At 38.0% G+C, this 19,052-nt stretch overlaps 1 protein-coding gene across 11 annotated transcripts in view; it reads right to left on the bottom strand.

Annotated features, from left to right (window-relative positions):
• The window catches only part of COL15A1 (collagen type XV alpha 1 chain), a 131,650-nt gene that overhangs the window by 111,051 nt on the left and 1,547 nt on the right, over positions 1-19,052 (bottom strand). The gene's annotated exons all lie outside the window — the stretch shown is intronic.

Here is a 19,052-nt window from a genome sequence, read left to right as displayed (position 1 = left end):
TTCTTATTCATGATCATCTCATTATTAGAAAAGTAATGTGAAATTTCCAAAACAAGTCTTGGACAATCAAAACTGTATATTTAAAAGGCTGAGCATCTTTGTGCTTTTAAAAAGATGAAAAACTTCTCCTCTGTTGTCTGGTGATATCCTCAGATATCCTCACTGTTCCTGACAACACAGTTTTGTATTTTCTGGTTAAATTTATGTTAAGTTCACATCTCACGAAGCTTCTCATAGCTACAGCAAAATAATCCTATCCAATAGCATAACTGTGAAAAGTTAACAGACATCCTACTGATAGGCAGCAGGAACTCCCTCAAAAGTAAAGTTAAGGACTAAAAGATTTTTTATTTTAAATGGAAAGAAAAAGCACCTTTGTGTGAAGAGTTACTGAAATAGTTACCTGTCTTAGACACAGGTTGTCCAGCTCTGTAATACTGGCTAATAGTGAATCTAGTTGTTACTCTGCTTCTTAAAGAGAACTGATTTTTCCTTGTGTAATTTTTTAATCTGACTGCAACCAGTAGGAAATCAGACTTTTATTTCATCACTCATCTTATGCACTGTGGAATGGATCATATAATGGAAAATATTTTCCATGCAGCAGGGAGGGTTTTTTTATAATTAACATGCTCGATATGGCTGTATATACTAACAGCACTCTAAGTGATATTGTCCAGAACATTTTGCAGAAGCAAATCATAACAGACTTTAATAGTATTCGTGTTAGCTTTCCTTTCACAAATATTATTATTTTAGAAGGACTGTGGAGTAAAATTTTTCTGTTATCTTGTTAACAGTTTATCAAGCAACTCGTCAATATTAGATTTACTACATGATATGGGATTTTTGCTAGTATACAAGAGATAGACTTGGAGAAGTATGATCTCAAAAGCCTCAGAATAGCTACCCCTCTGTCACCTGTAACAGATAAAATAAAGATGAGCAGATGACCAAGCAAATACTTTTTAAGAAAACTATAAATGTTTTAATCCTTGAAACAGCATTAAAGAAAGCACATGGAGAATGTGGAGGAAGAAAATTATACAAATGAGGCAAACCTTCCAGAAATAAATACATGCCCTTAAACTAGTAACTTCCAGAAATCCTTCAGAATCTTACTGAAAACATTGCAAAATATTTTTCCAAACAAGTCTTGATGTTACAATACTCTGACTACTTTTTGCACTTTAAGCATATGTTGTCATTTTTGAAAAGCCAGCAGTGAGCCTAGCAAATGTATAGCAAAACTACTTGGCAAGAATTTACCTTCTTGAGATAAACCAAACTGCATGTCAGCACCCATCCCTGAGCTACTAGGATTTACTATGGAACTTAGCATATGGCAAGGGAGAGACAGGGGTTCTGTGAGATGTCTCAGTGTCTGACTGTTGTATGATTTTTTTAAAATTTGTTTTTATACAGTTCAGAGGCAGAATATCCCAGAATCATGGAATGGTTTTGTGTGGAAGGAACCTTAAAGATCATCTAGTTCCAAACCTCCTGCCATGGAGAGGGGCACCTTCCACTGGACCAGGCTGCTCAAAGCCCCATCCAACCTGGCCTTGAGCACTTCCAGGGATGGGGCATCCAAGGCTTCTCTGGGCAACCTGTGCCAGTGCTTTACCACCCAAAGAGAGCAGAATTTCTTCCTGATATATAATCTAAAACTACCCTCTTTTAGCTTAAAGCCATTCACCATGTCCCAAAACTAAGTGCATTTGTAAAACGTCACTCTTCAGCTCTCTTTTAAGCCTCCTCAAGATAGTGGAAGGTGCCATAAAAGCTTCTCTGTTCCCCAGAACAGCCCCAATTCTCCATCAGTCCTCACAGGAGAAGTGTTCCATCCCTCTGATCACCTTCATGGCCCTCTTCAGGGCACACTCAAGAAGTTCTATGTCTTTCTCATACTCAATTTTTTACTTTTGAGTATTCTGATTAATTGTAGACTGTGATGAAATGGTTGAAACAGTGACAGTGTTATGCCTTTGGTCTGTGTATTTTTTTGTCTACTTTTTAGTCATCATAGGAATGTTTTGCCTTTGATTATCTGCTTTATTAATAACTTCTTTTAACAAAGACAGCAATAGCAACATCCAAACATCCTGTCCAGGCTTTCTGAATCAAGCTCTATGGCCATTATATTATTAAAGAAAAAAAGATATGTAATTTGCAGTACATTACACATTTATCTCATTTGAATGCAATTAAAATTGTTTGTACAACTTCTTACATAATGTAGAAAGACAAATCAGCTCTTAATTTTTCCAGTTATTTCACACTTCCCATGTAAGTCAGCTAAGGGAGACAGACAATGACATCTTACAGACTTTTCATTATCTTTATGCTTTTTATTAATAAAACACAAAGAATCACTTACTTGGCAAATTTCATGAGGTCATTTTACATTGCAGATTATAGAAATAGAAAAATTCAAGACTGGCCAAATGAAATTCCTCTCTAATATTTATAAAATTTTTCATTTAGGACAATTTTTTTCTCCTTTCTTCCTCAAGGTTCAAACTTTTATCAGAATTTCTCAAAACAAAATTTAGCAAAAAATTCACAATCTCTCCACATAGTTGAAAATGTTTTCTCTGATTTATATCTTTTATGAAAATCCTTTTGATCTTAACAGTATCCATAAGGTTCCCAGCCATTAAAAAAAATGTGGCCTCTGTTCAAAAATTTGTATGTGTTTGATATAGCAGGGAATCCATATTCATCCATGGAATTAATAGCAATTTTTATATAGCACTCATAATTATGTTGGACAACACTAATTGTGCAATGAAGCCATCTTCCAAAGTGTCTTGACACAAATTTTGTCGACACCATTCCAGTGTCTACTGAACTTTTTCAGCTCAAACACAGAATGACTGAACCCCTCATCATCATAGACTGCAACAGTTTGATCATATCACAGTCACTAACTGGCAAAGCTGGAAAGAAAATTGGCAGCATTCAGTAAATCCCATCTGCCCTTACTCTTTTCTCTGGCAGTTTCTGTTTTCAAGGCAGTGCTGGGACTCCATGATGATACTTTGGCTTTATCACACTGTGTGCTGATTTAGGATCCAAGCTTGCAGAAAGCAGCAGAGATTTCAACCCCTCTGGCTCCAGTTTTCCACTGCTTTTGTATTCATTTCAGCTGGCCTGAATTTTCATCTCCCACAGTAAATACCACATACACTACTCCTGTTATTCAGGTCCATAGCTCTGATTTCTTTTTCCTAATTGTTCTGAGGAGGATTTTCATAATGAAGCAAGTTTTTTTAAAAGCCTACTGATTAAAGATTTTAGAAAACATCTAAGTGCCAATGAACTGCCAAAACACAGTCATCCTTCATTAGATGGGTCTGGCCTGCTATCTAAAATCAAGCACAAAATTGTAACTGATTTTTTCAACTCACGTGGATCTCTCAAGTTCAAGGTTTCAGGACAGTTCCATAATACAGAAATCTCCATTTTGTGGCTGACACAGAGGTAGGAGTTGGACTCTCTGGAACCACAAATGAACTGGGAGATGATGGAACACATTTCCAAGGGTTAGTAAAATTTCATATCTTACAGAATAAGTGGGGGAAAATTGTTGAGAAAATGTCAATGTTTCACTTTACATTAAAAAGAAACACAAATTATTATTGCTATTGTCATTTTTAAGAGTGCAGAAATGCCTAAGAAAAGCAAATGTAGAATTTATCTAGAGCTAAATCTAGAGAAAGAAGATTCTGCAGCTTAGTCTCACTTCTGCAGCCTTTCTGTAGTGAAACCCATAAGTAGGGAAAGCATAAACCTTTTTAAGGAAGGCAAAGGTACAAGTTAAAACCCCTTATTATGTTTAATCATAGCAAGTTTCCCTTGGCTTTGGCACAGTTTCAAATGTAGGATATATCCAGCAGCAATTGGACCAAATTTGGACTACAGTGGAAGTAAAAGATGTAAATAAAATCCTTAGCACAACCTCAGCAGGTGCCAGCTGTTTTTCTGCACAATGTGAGCCATACTCTGTCAGCAACAAAGAAGGCACCCTCTTGCTACCTCACAAGACATCTGTTTACTTCAGTCTTCAGTGGTGGCTGGTGCCCAAGGCAGAGCACAAGAAAATAAGTAATTATGGAACAGACTGTCCACTGGGAAAATTAATCCTTTAAATCTTGCAGAATCCTTACATCTTTTTACTGGTCAGCTTGTTTCTGGAGGAACAAGAGCTGTATTCTTCCCATGTTTTAAATGAAGTCCTTGTTTTAAAAAAGAAAAGGCCTTAAAAAAAATCATGCTGTTGCATGGACTTTAGCATCTAGTTTATCCAAAATAATGTTAATTTCCTTTAGTAGTAACCCAAGACCATCTGCTGCAATGAAAAATTTCTAGAATTTGACAGATATCCAAAGGCAGTTTTCCCTCATTAATCTCTGTAGATCAACGGCTGCCCTCTGTGTCAGACTTGTGTATCTTCACTCTGGGTACATGGAGCACCTCCCCTCACAAATCTGCTGGTTTATGGCCAGGGGTAAGAGGCGTTACAGAAATGCTTAAGAAAATAAAACTACTTTCTCCATACAACACGTTGCAATCAACTTTTCTGGAGAAGAGCTACATTCAACTACTGCAAAACTGCCTTCACTTGGTGGAAATTCAAATCAATCAGGGGAAAAAGAAGCCAGTAACAATACTGAGTTCAGAAAGCAGAGGACAGTGTGTTTTGAAATGATCCAGACTTCAAAGTGTCAGTGTTCTACATACACAGAACTATATGTTTGAACAGTTGGCTGTAGCATGAAATGCTTTAATATAGAGAAAGAGCAAGCTGGAAGCAGTTACAAACAGCAATTTCTCTCTGAACAATGTGGCCATTCCCATATGCTATTCCTAATATACAGTTTAATAAATGACAGTTACAATGGATTTGGTCAGTCCCCTTGGCATGAGAAAAAGACAGTATGAACACAGACAAAACTGATCTCTGAAATATGTCAGGTTTTGCAGTTGCCACAAGGCTACTGGGTTTTGTCAGAGTAAAGAGAATTTGAAACCACCTTTATTTTTCTTGTCTGCCTAGAAAGGAGGTTCTCAAGGAACACTTGCAATTGCATCTCTCAAATTTCTACTGTTGACCGTATTAAAACAACAGATGCAAGGCAGCAAAACTAAAACCAAAATATTGTTAATAAGAAGTCAACATGGTTTTCTCTGGACAAAATATCATGCATCTAAGGGTAAGCTATGGTACTCCAAAGTCATTATGAGCTGCACATAGGTCTCTCTAGGTTTTCTTGTTGGAAGTTATCATATTAGTTACCACATTAATTATTAATTTTAATCATTGAAATGGCATTGCAAATTCAGAAAATATCTAGTTCTCTGCTTTGGCAAATAGGCATATTTTTTTCTCAGTGTGTAAGCATGAATAGTCCTGTAAAAGTATGATGGAGCGGGGAATCCCAGGACCCAGAAAGATTTCATATCATCATCATCATCATCATCATCATCATCATCATCATCATCATCACCAGTGACAGAATAACTTCTTACTGTGTAAAAGAGGGCATTTTGTATAGTGACTTCTCTAAGCTTCTCAATCTCCAAATCATAAACTGCCTGGGCTACTGTGGGGCTTTGCCCTGCACCACAAACCCTCTCAAACCTTCCTCCATACCCAGGTGAGACAAAGTTCAAGCAGTACAAAGTTCAAAATGCTTCAGGAATGTCTTATAGGACCATCTGTTAGGGCTTATATTCAACCCTTCTGACATTTCCATCTGACAAGAATTGCTGCTGGCATCATTGCTTCTCTGCAACAAAGGCACATGATAGGCACAGATTAATAATAAGGCAACATCCTGAAGTGAAAGTCTGGATCAGAAGATCCTGCAGTGTAAGTACTGTTCTCTCTGAGACAATTTTAGACACTATCCAGTAAGTAATCACTTCAGCTGTAGCAAAAGCCAGGAGGACCATTTTTATTCTGTGTCCAGACAGGAAACCAAGATGGTGCTCTCCACTATAATGTTAAAATCTGAAGATAAGTCAGTAACAAAGAGTTTCACCTCCAGAGCAGGTACAGAAACTTCATTGCTCTGTGACAGTGTAGGTTTCATGCATTTAACATTCCCTGTAAAAACAGTTTGAAGAAGCCACAGCAGGGCTTTCCCTCACTCCTTTTGGCAGTTGCCTTTAAACTGAGGATCTTGCCTTTGGTCTGTGCCTGTGTTATGTTGCAGCTGGCTTGTCCATGTCCAGCCAGCCATGAGTCCTGCTGACTCAGATCCAGGGCTTTACCAAAAAACTTGTATTTCTGGCTTGACTTTCTGGCCTCCTCATCACTGTAGACTTGTGCAATGATAAAGACTCTTGGCTGAACTTGGCTGCCATCAACAAACTACTCTGATAATTTTGCTTTCTTTCTGTGGAACCGTGTCCTTGCTGGTGAGGTCACTCGTTCAGAGGTTTGGCTTCCTGCTGCCTGACCACTGCAGAGCAGCCTGCCTTTGGTGCTCTCTGACAGTCTACACCTGCTATCAAGAAAATGAAAACTACAGTAACATCTTCCCAAGTATATATTTAGAGCATACATATATTCATGACATGGCTTCAAAATGAAGAAAAACTATGAATGAAAAAATATATTCATGTAACAGAGCATCAAAACTTTCTTGTATCTAGAGAAACACGTAAGGTGTAATCAGATTAATAAGAAGACACAAAGAATTTTTCAATTGCAGTAATTAGGAGTCTTCAAAGACAAAATTCAGCCAACTAATTCTTTGTAAGGTGGCATGTCTGTAGAACTTTATATAATGAGAAATACACATAAGAATTGATTAGTGATTTATATCACAACTTATCCAGACCCAATCTCTTCCAGCAGAATGATTTCCAGTTAAAGAAGAACAGATGTATTTGTTTCTGAGTTAAAATGAGGAGAAAGAAGTATAGACAATGACAGTACAACTGAGCGAGGTTTTACTGCCTTTTATGAATTTTGGCCTCTAAGGGAAGAAATATGTGTTTGCTTTCTTGATCTTGTAGCATACTCTTTTTTGTTTATTCAAGCCTTGACCTACAGGGCTGAGATTAGCTTTTAAGAGCTAAATAAAGCACCAGTTTAAGCAAGGACTCATTGTTGGTTTTAAGTTTAAAATATCCATTAATATTGCAGGTAGAAACCCTTCATAATATTCAGTGATTACCCGAAACTAGAATGCTACTTTCTGTGACATGAATATAGCAAGAATAACACAGAATAAGAATAATAAATCCCAGCTTAGCTCACAGAGTCACTGATATATTAGGACTCTGGCCCACTTAGTCTTCTGGTCTGACATTTTTCTAAAATTTAAGGTAAGCCTATCAGATAGAATAGGATAGTTTAAAATTACTAACTCCAGGTAACAAATTAGGTCCTTGAGTTAGACAGAGGGGAAATTCTCCTCCATACTCTTCTGTATTGCAAAAATCAAAATATATGTAAACAGGACATCAAAAAAATGCAATTGGTCCTATGTACTATATTGGTCTTGCTAGTCATATAGTTAATATAACAGCTTTTCATTTTCTGTCCTGAGACACGTGTCCATGCTCAGATCTGTTTTGGTTTGAGAAGTATTTCTTGAAATCAGACACTTTTTATACTGAGAGTTTATCTAGTGCATTAGTAGAAGGACAATAACTCAGGAGCAAATGCCATCACAGTCACCACAATAACAGGTTTGCTTGAGTTAATGCAGAGGTACAGTCTGCCTCTGTCCCAAAGAGCTGAAGTTTGTGACTAAAGTCACTGTGACGGGATCCTTCTGATACTGAGTGCAAACAGCTGCAAAGAAGGATGGACTACAGAGTTTGTGGTCAGTGTAGCCTGCCTTCCCATGAGTCCCTGAAAGGTCAGAGAGCAAGAAGGCACATAAATTTCAAAAATCTTTCATTTCTACTCTCTTGGAAAGGGAGGACAAGAGCATTGTTTAAAGAGCCTCATGATCAGCAGAATCATGAGGAAAGATGAGAAATCATAAGGTTACAGTAACATATTCCTGGGTTCTGCTCCAAGATTATTTTCCCAAAAGCATTCTACAGAATTTCAAAACAAAACAAAATGAGAAACAGAAGTGGAAATTAAAAGGGAGGAGAAAGAGGCAAATGGAGAAATAAAAACAGAGAAAGGGGAAAAGGAAAGGGAAAAGAGAAAAGGGGAAAAGGGAAAAAGGAAAAGGCAAAAAATGGATAATGAAAAGGGCATATCATTTGACCTATCTTTAGACAAGCATATAAAGTAGAAAAGGCTAATTTGATTCCATATGGTTGTTGGGTATAAGTATTAACAGCCTATCAGGTCTCTGATTATTCTAACAAGGCTCACAAACAGCAAGGGATTAAGACAGCCAAGCACACACCAGGTCTTTTAGTATTAACTATACTCACTTTCTTCATATTTGATTGCCCTTTTCTGTGATCACATCACTGAGAATGGGGCTCAGAAATAAATTAATTATGAAAAACCCAATTTTAAGTTCCCTTTTTAAAAATCCCAGGTAAAAATAGTTTGCAAGAGCCCTGCAAAAGTCATCTAATCCAATGTGCTGCTTAATGTAGAGCTATCCTGAAGAATAATGTTGTCAAGAGCTCTGTCTAATCAAGTTTAGAATGCTTGTAAGAATGGAGATTCCACAAACCCTCTCACCAACTTCTTCCAGGACTTAACTGCTGCCATGGTGAAGATTTTTTTCCCTACTTGCTCAATCAGAATTTCCTTTGTTGCATCTTTTGGCTTCTACTTACTCTTTTGCTCTGTTTTATTCTCTAAAAAGAGTTTGTCTCTGTTGTTTCTACCACCATTCAAACAGAGATGATGAGGACCATGTCATCACCTTGCCCAAGAGTGGAAACTTCTTGAGGTACAGGGTAGCTGAAGTTGTTAAGAAAGACACCTAGGATCTACAAGTCAACAACAATAGAATATTGAATAGGAGCAGCTGACAAAATGGTCATATACCAATGAAGTGAGAGAGAGAGAGCCTGTCAGAAAAAAGTCCTGTACACTGCAGGCTATTCTAGCTGCTTAAAAAAAAAGCTTCATCTTCAGATGAATAATGCCTTAAGTTTCTAAACTGCAGCAAGACAGGCTCTGTTTGGGAAACCCACAGATAATGTGAATATGACCCTCAATCTTTAGGCTTTCCCTACACCTTATGAGATGTATTTTAAGTAAACTGGCAGTTGAGAACTCTTTGTTTCATGTCCATTACAGAGGTAGAGAACCATCTGAAGCCTGTCAAACTGATCCACTTCCACTTCAGGACAGATAAAGGTGTTATGACCAAGTTCCTCTCTGATCCTTGTGCAGATGCAAGAGGATGAGGAGACAAGTGTTGAGTGTCTCCCTGCCTCTTCTGATTTCAAAATGCCAAGTTTGCTCCTTCTACATACTGTGAATCAAAAATGGAAAGGCTGAAAGAAGTTGGAGGCACACAGTTGTCACAGCCTCCTCAGTGAGGAAATTAACACCACCTGTCAACCACTTTGATGATGGTGTTGTTCTAACAGACTGTTCCACATGAATTTTCCTTCATGATTTCAGTCTGCATTGCTTGTGTTATACTGATGTAGGTTTAGAAATTCATCCACGAAGAAAACAGCAGAGCTAAGTATTCAGACACAGGAAAGCCTTTTGTTCATATCAGATAAACATATCACACACAGATAACAGTGGTAGTTAATATTTCCAAAATACTTCAATGTATGGCTACGGTACTGTAATTACACACAGAGCAGAGGATAAGACAAGGTATTCATGTAGATAGTCTTGCTTTCCCCATAGTTGTTTCAGGCATTTGTACCAGATCACGTATTTACTATTGTTTGGCTGATTGTATAGGAGCTAAATGAGACAGTAGCTTCTTTTGAATGCTCTTAATGGAAATTCTGCAACGTGTCTGGAAACAATATGCCTTGGAATAGGACACTTAAAATATGAGTAGCTTCAGTGTATCAGAGGGCTTGTAAGCAAGTGTTCATTTAACACTCATACTATAAATACTTGGGAGTCTGTGTTAACTCCTAGTTGGTGCAGCAGTTTTAACCCCACTTCCTTTTTTTAATAAAAACTTCTTTGTTGAACAAATCAAAGCTCATGTGGGCAAAGCAGTAACCGAGTTGCCACAATTCCATCCTGTCTTTTGGAATTCTGTAAGAGAAGTATAAAAAAGGAGCTACAATACTCAGGTCACCAGTTTGGTTTGTTTATTTTTCCACTGAGAAAGAATTCTTGAAATTTTATTAATGTTTGCACTTGCACTAAACACCACCCCCACTCCCCAGCTCATCATATCTCTGGACTAGGATGTTGCCATGTGGTACTCATTTCTCAGATTTGCATCTCGTGATAGATTCAAGTTTCTCTTTAAGTGCATCAGAAAAAAAGCATATAACCCCAAAACCCCCTGAAAACCCAACATACAAAAAACCAAACAAAAATAGATGTAGAATCAAAGCCTTGATTATAATATAAGGCCACCTTAAGCAGTACTTTGAGTTCAGTCAAGTATTTGTTTGGTAAAAAGAAACAGAACTATACACGAATATGACCTCTTTTAGATTAGTGTTTTTACATTGATACCATTTCACTACAATAACTAATAGGTTATTTTGATCAAGATCCAGATTTTTTCAGCTGAGACAACTTTCAAAACTAGTATGTGTTTTATACCTTTCCTGTAATTGCATGTGAAAGAAACTAAAGACAGAAACTAAAAAAAAAAATCAAACCGTGTGGGTCAAACTACATTTATGGCTAGCCTGAACAGGATTAAATGTTTGCTTGTTTTTTACTGTGAAAAGCATGAAAAGGTTCAAGTCATGTATACCCACACCCACAAGCACCACAAAGTGGCAGCATTACTGTGGAGCGTTCATTACAGATGAGTGGTTCCACCTTACCAAGTCAAGAGCTGTGCTGGTTTGGCAGTGTTGAAACAGATGGAACTGGAACAGCCTTTGGAAAGTTGAAGACTAAGAAAAGCTAAGACTTTGGCCCTCTGAGAATAAAAAAGCATCACATTCACAGAAGCGATGCAGTGTATTAAGTTGGTCCATAGCTAACCAAAGCAGGATGGCAGAAGTAAAAATCCTTACTGTGGGGAGACACTGCTCCCTCACACCTCCCTCTGTGAGGTAGCCAAAGCACTGGCAAGAATGATTTCTGATCAATGGATATTTTGGTGTTAAGAATTCCAAAAATGAGATGATTCCTAGAAAAGCCTTAGCTTTTGCATAATTTTCCCCATAGTTTGCTTTGTAGACTACTATCTACACATTAATGCCTAATAATTATTCAAGCTACCAGCACATTTGTTTTAATTATCCACAACAACTTTTTTACACCTGAAGATTTACCTTCTCATGCAACATAACAGTGCTGAGACAGACATCTTTTGTGGGACAGAAAGAAACACAGGGACAAGCATCAACAACTCTAAATTCATATATTTCAAGAAATGTTGTACCTGCAGCATGTGCTTGACAGCTGTTAGTTATCAAATTAAGACATCAAACATACAATGATACAGTGTATATGCATAATGGTGGGGAAAAAAGATACATAGATATAAGATCTGATCTTGATACATACTGTCATCTGGTTCCATTTCTTTGGTATGGTCAAAGAGGAGAAAATAATAAATTTAGAAAAGCTATACAGTTCTTTTCCAACCCCAAACAGATCCACTCTTTTTAGTTGCCTGTTTTTTTCCATAGGATGGCTCAAAGCTCAAGTGTTGTGGTTCAAATTTATTTTATTGATTCCTTGTTAGTGGTTCATTCTGTTGTACCCCCATATTCTCCCCAAGTTGGTTTACCCCTGGTTTTACCCTCCCTCAAAGCTGTCCCTCATGCCATTCCCCACCCCTTGTTCCAGCTCTTTCCCTGCCTGTCAAGGCATCCCAGCTCCTTTTGCTCCCTAACCTTCCCTGCCACTTAAACCTCGGGCCAATCCCTGTCTGCAACACCCCTTTGGAAGAAGTCCCATTGGCCCATGGGACCCATCCTCTCCACCCTCCTACCCCAACTGGCCCCAGATACTTGATGTAATCCCCTCATTCCTCCCCTGAGGATTCCCTATTGGTTAACTGTTTGTATCCACCTCCTGACTTGCATCTGAACAAAGGCCCTTGCACAGGAGTGCCTGGGCCTCTTTGTTTCTGGTCACTTTATTTGGGATGAGCCCTTTCTTGTGGAATCTCAAGATGGAGAGCCTCCTCCTTTCTCCTCTGCCTGGTCCCTTGGCTTGTGTCTGGCATCTTAGAGCAAGTGGTTCTAAAGGTTCTGCCTCTGGTAAATCCCCATACTGAGGCAGTTCCCAGTTCCCCACTCCTGGCACTGAGCCGGAGTTCTAAGAGCCAGCCCAGGCTCCGATATGGCACTCAAGTTGTAACATTTTTGAAGGGATCGCTCTTGATTTCAGGACCAGGTTCTACCTGAGATGCTCAGGGTTCAGCCTATCACATAATCCACGTTGTGAATGAAGATGTTAAGGAATGTTGGGCTCAGAATGCACCACAGAGTAATACACTGATGGAGAGGTAATTGGCACCCAGTAACTGCACTTCATGCCACTGGTTACACCCCTTCAAGCATGTGTAGGTCAGGCTGTTGTCAACTGCTCGCTCATCTCGTCCTTACTTAAAGAGTTTATTTGCATGGAAGTTACAGGAGACAGTGCTGAAAGTCTCACTCAAGATCACAAATACCAGCTGTCTTTTCCTCACACACTGAGCTGGTCATTTCATTACTTAAGGCAATGAGATTCCTGGGCAAGATTTTCCCCTTCCCACTTTTGTGCTGACTATTCCTAATCACCTTGTTCTTACTAAAATGTCTTCCACAATTATGTGCTCCCACACCTTCCCAGGAACCGAGGTCAGCTGCTCAGCCTGCAGATCCCCAGGTCCTGCTCCTTGCCCCTTGAAAACGGGAGTGACACTGGATTTCTTTCCATTCATAGGATCTTCTGATCACCGCAATCTTTTGAAGATTGTATTTCAAAATTCTATCTGAGTGATATCAGCCAGTTTGGTGAGCCCTCATGGATGTGTTTCATGAAGTGCTGTAAACTTGCAGATATCCAACTGATTTCAATGTCCCTTCTCTCAGTCTGCCTCAATGGAGGACTTGAATTCATGCCTTCAGACTTTCCCAGTGGGCTCAGGGGCTCAGTTTCCTGGAAGGAAATCTTAGCAGTAAAGAGTGAGGCAAAGAAGGCATTGAGTACCTGAGTTGTTTCCATGCCCCATCACCAGATTTGTTGTAGGGAAAAAAAAATTAATTTTGCAGCAGATCCACATTTTCTCTCTTTTTTTTTTTTTTTTTTTTTTTTTTTTTTTTTTTTTTTGCTGGTATACCTGTAAAAGCCTTTCTTGTTGCTTTTCTCTTCCCTTGCTAAATTTAATCCCAACTGGGTTTTGACTTTCCTGAGCGCATTCCCATGCTCTCAGACAGTGTCTCTATATTTTTCCCATGCTACCTGACCCTGTTTCCAACTTTCACATATTTCATTTTGCTGTTTGAGTGTACTTACATGAAATATCACCAGAGATGAATCAGAGCTTGGATGTCACACAGGTTTATGTTCTGAAACTGTTTTTCAGCAAACTGCAGTTACAGGCTATTAAAAATATCCCCAGCTTATAGGAAATTTTGAAGCATATCTCAGAGCACTATTCTTTTCTCTCAAGAGTCATCAACTTACTCTTTAGCAGGCAGCACAAAATTTAAAATTATTTCTAGGTGGGTTCTGTTCTCCTTGAGCTAGGTTATGTGTGTCATTTTTAAGAAGGGCAGTGATTATAAAATGCAATGAGTAATGATAGATGCTATAATGCCCTCTTGGTCACCAACCACCAAAAAAGTACAGAGAAAACAAAAAGCTATATTCAGCTTTCCAAAGAAGCAGAGCCAGATATCATGACTATGTATGGAATTCTCATTTCACAGTTCAGAGGAAGATATGTCACAAATAGGACTGGAAGTTAATGCTACCTGAGCAGTTTATAAGTTACTGCAGTAACTCTTCACAGCAAGAAGTGGATTCAGTAGCAGCAAAGAAGGTAGACCCAGTGTCATAAGATCCAAGAGGTTCCCAAATATGGAATGAACTGGCTGAAGCACTTGTTAATATTTTGTCTTCTGTACTAAAGGTGAAGCGAAAGACCATGAGTGATGGGGCAGTTCATATTCAAATCTCATTGCTGAATCACTATTACCAGATCTAGGCTTCCAGCAATTGAATGTTTGGAATAAAACACATATGAATGCCTCCAGAAAACCCTGGTTCTTCTCAGAACCCTTCAGGAAAACTTGGCACAGACTCTAGTTCTTCTCAGACTGGGCTGTAAGGCAGCTACAAATCATTTAACACACTCCAATTCTTTTTTCAGGATACATTCAGCTCTGCCAGTTGCTTTTTCCAAGGTTTTCTGACCAGAAGGTATCCTGATTAACACATCTGTCATTTCACGCTGTTCATATGCAAATACATTAAAACTGAGGTTTGCTCATTTTACGCATTCTTTAGGAGATTTCTACCTGTATTTGACTCTCTGCAACATTTATGATATTTTAGATTTGGCAGCAGGAGCTGCTAGAGATGGGAAGGTTTCACAAAGAGAATTAATCACTGTCTAAATTGCTGTTTGGTTTTGTTGTTTTATGAACCTGCTGTAATTGTGTGGGTTGGCCAAATGGCAAAAGATTGTTTGAGGACTTAAATTAATGATGATAAATAGACATACTCTCTTAAATAGTTACCATTATTGACAGCCTAAATAAAGCAATCAGAATTCACTGAACTGTAAAATTTACTGTCTTTCTAGACAAGGCACTCTTGCATAAATTGGAAAAGGTACTGCATGAATTTGGTCAAATGTGAGACACCACTACAAGAAAAATCAAACTGATCCATGCCTAACACAGCAAAGGGAAGGGGAAGAAATCACAACCAAAGGGACAGACATCCTCCAAAACAAGCATTTGATTTCATAATTAACATGTTCTTTGGAATAAGAAATATGTTCTTTGGAACCCTTTGAATATACCAAACATAATACAGTCAAATCTTTCCTCCTGATGCTAATTTATTGAAATGATCCTTCAAATCTAAATGCAAGTGGCAAACACAAGCACAAATGTGATTTTGAGTTCAATTCAAGATCATGGAAACAACTGCCTACTCGAGACTTCTAGTGTGCCCAAGGACGCCTTCAGAGAGGAAATGAAGACTGTCATTATAACACTATATCCACCCCAGCTGGTTTCCTCTTTTGAGGCCTCAAAAAAAAGCTAAAAAATGTCTTCTGTTGCCTGGCAGAGTTGCTTAGGAAGCATGTAGTTTATAGTCCAAGAGAATTAACATGTAGAGAGTGTTACATAGAAAAAGATTCCATTTAGAAAAGTGACAGAATGGAACGAATTTTCTAAATCAGGTTTGTTCTACTGGTGTTATCAATCTCTTCAGCTCCTGAAAGAGATGACCCCAACTGAAACAAAGTGATTTTCTATTGTAAATTACTGTGTTTTGCATGGAAAGGCTTTTTATCAACTATGAAATCAGGTTCAGCTTCACATTGAAAACATGCACAACAGCTGGTAACAGCTTGAAGACGTGCCTGAAGGATCACAGTGGCTCATTCAATTTAGACTCAATTGCAGTTTGATGATGTCCAAATGCTCATTCTGGTACAAGAGGATTGCAATGCCATCTGAGTTCTCTTTAAGGAGGCCTGTGCTTTATTATCACTGTAATTGTGTCCTGTCTTTGGAAAGAATGGACTGAGCCATTCCCATGACGTGTGATTGCACAGATTTGACACTCAGAGCACGTACAGTAATTACTTGGTAGAAACAAGATTTTAGATGCATAGACAAGTTTGTTTACACTCATAATGTCAGTTTGCTGTGAAGAGAAGTTCCGTTTCTCTGCTTGTAAGAATCACACCAGCGGATCATCAGCCAATGAAAGCCAATAATTCACAATTCCTCCATTAAACTCAGCAGGTCAGGAGTGCAAAGTTTATGTCAACAGCCCAATGACAGCCTTTCTGTGTACAGAGGGCCAATGAAAGAGACAAATATTTACTTTATGTAAACTATAGCTAAGCATGTTACTTAGGCCAAGAAAGAGCTGTTCAGCTTGGCTAATAATAAAACCCAGATGTCAATGAGAAATTTGTAAAGCTTCTTTTAGAGCTCATAAACATAACATTAACTGCAGAACCACACGCATTTAAACATTTTAAAAATATTTTTTTAAAATGCAGGAACTGATTTGACTGTAAAGAACTGAGAAACACTGATAAATGCCTAGATAGCCTAGAAGAATAAATGTCACTTCCACAAGAAGCTAGAGCAAGTCATAGGGAGGAGTCTATCAGTCAAACTTCAGCAAGGCTAGCATTGAGATTTTCTAACTTTATGTCTGTCCACAGTTTGGGTGCCAGCATGTTTAAGGCTTTGCTCTGAGTACCTTCAGTTCACTAACTTATTTTGTTGTTGAAGAAGCAAAACATGTTAAAAGCAGCTAGGGTGATTAGTGTAAATCAAGATACATTATCAGTCATCATTAAGGGCCAAGTAGATGCACTGCAAGGCAGTACCAGATAAATAAGACAGACCCCACTTTTATGAACAGATAGATACATGCTTAATTGTCAATTGAACAAAAGAGAAGTGATGAAGTAATTAATTAAGATATGAACATATCTTCAGTCCTCCTGCACAGACCCAAGAAGAATAGGGCACTGTATTTGCAAAATTTTTGAGAACACAAGAAAAAAACTGCAAAAGGTCCCCATGGTTCAAATAACACAACATATGGGTGAAGAGGAAGAAAGCATTTTATTCTTTACCTCTTTGCACATGTGCAGTGCTAGCTGCAATGAAATGCACTGAAAACTTTCAACAGAGATAGTAAAACTCATCATTATAACTCAGAGAAACTGCTGAGATGTCAGAACTCCTGTTCAGTTTCTCTGAAGCAAGGTGACATTATTTCTTCAAAGTTTTGTTGAAGTAACAACCAATTCCCATCAATTTGCAGACTATGCAACTGAATTTTAAAGTTCTGAACTAAATATTTCAAAATTTTAAATATTTGGTTTACAACTAGTAGTTCATTTTTTAGATACTTTATTTTTTTTATTTGCTGTTTTATTTTACCATGAAAGCAGTAGCCAGAAATTCTAGGACTTGGAAATGAAAGCAACACTTCTACTAAAAGACCCAACATCTCACAAGTTTATTAAAAAGTTAAACTAGAGCCCAGAAGTTCTCAAACAATTTCAAAGACTGTCATCTGAATGACAACTTCCCATCATTCTTTCCCCCCCTCCTTTTTCTGCATAGGAAATAATCATAACTACACAATTTCCTCAAGAGAAACAAGGCTTGGTCAAAACATTGTTCCTGATAGGAAATCTTTTAAAAGAATTAAAATTTTCCAGTCTTTCTAGTATCTCTCACAAAGTCATAAAAGAACTCAAGCCCTCTGCTGGACATCTGCTGAGGCTTTTGCTTTATTCAGCACCCTCAACCCTGCTCCACAATTCAGTGCTCCCCTGGGGAAGACAAGAGGACAAAGATGGTGAAGGCAAAGATGGCAAATTTTTCTAAAATCTGAGGGTCACTGCTTTGTTTTCAGGTTTGTAAAAAATAAGTTACCCCTTCCCCATCCCTCAGTGAATAGTTAAATCCCTGAACAATTTTCTTGCCATTATTTAATCAACTGAAGAACATCTGAAGGTATTTTTTCTTTTTTGCATGTAGCCAGCACAATGGTACAACAGAAGGCACCTGTGCTGTTCCTCTAAACTGCACTTACTCATTCACAGTTTCTCTTTCATTCAAATGAATTTAGAGATACCCATCTGTGCTATGGATAGATGGAGTAGAGTGAGGCTCAGAAAAGCAGTACAGCATTATTCACAGGGCTGGAGAATCCTGGAAAACAGTAACCTAGAAGGAGACAGTGATCAAAAGGACTGGATAAAGCATACATTTAGCAGCAAAAGGCCTGAATACCAGAGAGCTAATTCATTGCTCTGTGTCTCCAAGCATTTTCATCTTAAATACACAGTTTATTTCTGTGCACTTTACTGCTGAAAGGAACTGTGAGAAAGGAAAATGAGGTTATTTCTCCAGAAGCTAGACTGAAAGATTTAAAGTATGAAAATCTTCTCTTCAGTTACAGGTAGGATTTCTATTAGTCATGTATTTGCAGCACCAGAAGGAAAGGAATATTATTCCTGTCTCTGACATTCAACACCTGGTTTCAGAAGATGAAATAATTTAAATCAAGCATTAGGAAAAGGTTCTGTGTAATGGAAAGCATGAGACCTCCATTATATCAAGCACTTAAAAATCAGATGTGAAAATATTTAGTAAACATTTGGGAACAGAAACTTCTGTATTAACAGACAAATGAGTAGGGAATATAAGGCCAAGATAATCATGATGAAACATATTCTCAGAGTAGTGTCTAAGTCTCCAGTGATCTTAGGACACTTCCATAACCTCACTTGATCTTCATTCATGGTAAGGTTAGGAGTCCTTCCAGCAGCAGTAAAATTCTGCACTGGAAGAAACTGTCCAGAAACAATAGTGATTATCTTTCCTACTTCTGACATCTGATCTGACTTTCACAGGTAGGAGATTAAAAAAAAACAACAGATCTTCAGGTAATGGAAACAATCATAGATCCACCAAAAAGAAGTTGTGTGTCAAATAAATATTTGCAGGTTTTGTCACTTTACTTGCTGCTCTAATGATCCTCTGATTATTTACTTGTGTGTGCCAAAATTTAGTTCTCTCCTGTCCAGACTTCTCTCATGCACTATCATTCATCAGCTCAAGAAAAACATTTTTATCTGATGCAACAGATCTGCCTCCAGTGGATAAACAATATATTATATATCAGTCACCATTTAGATATACAGTTCTTAATTCTAAGAGCTGGTTTCTATTTGTTTCCTTAATTAATTACATGTACAACATTACATATTTCTCATCTG

The sequence above is a fragment of the Agelaius phoeniceus genome, chromosome 1 (genome assembly GCF_051311805.1).
Source record: "Agelaius phoeniceus isolate bAgePho1 chromosome 1, bAgePho1.hap1, whole genome shotgun sequence".
In the NCBI taxonomy this organism is placed as follows: Eukaryota; Metazoa; Chordata; class Aves; order Passeriformes; family Icteridae; genus Agelaius; species Agelaius phoeniceus.
Note: the sequence above shows the minus strand (reverse complement) of the source record. Positions and strands in the feature narration are given on the sequence as shown.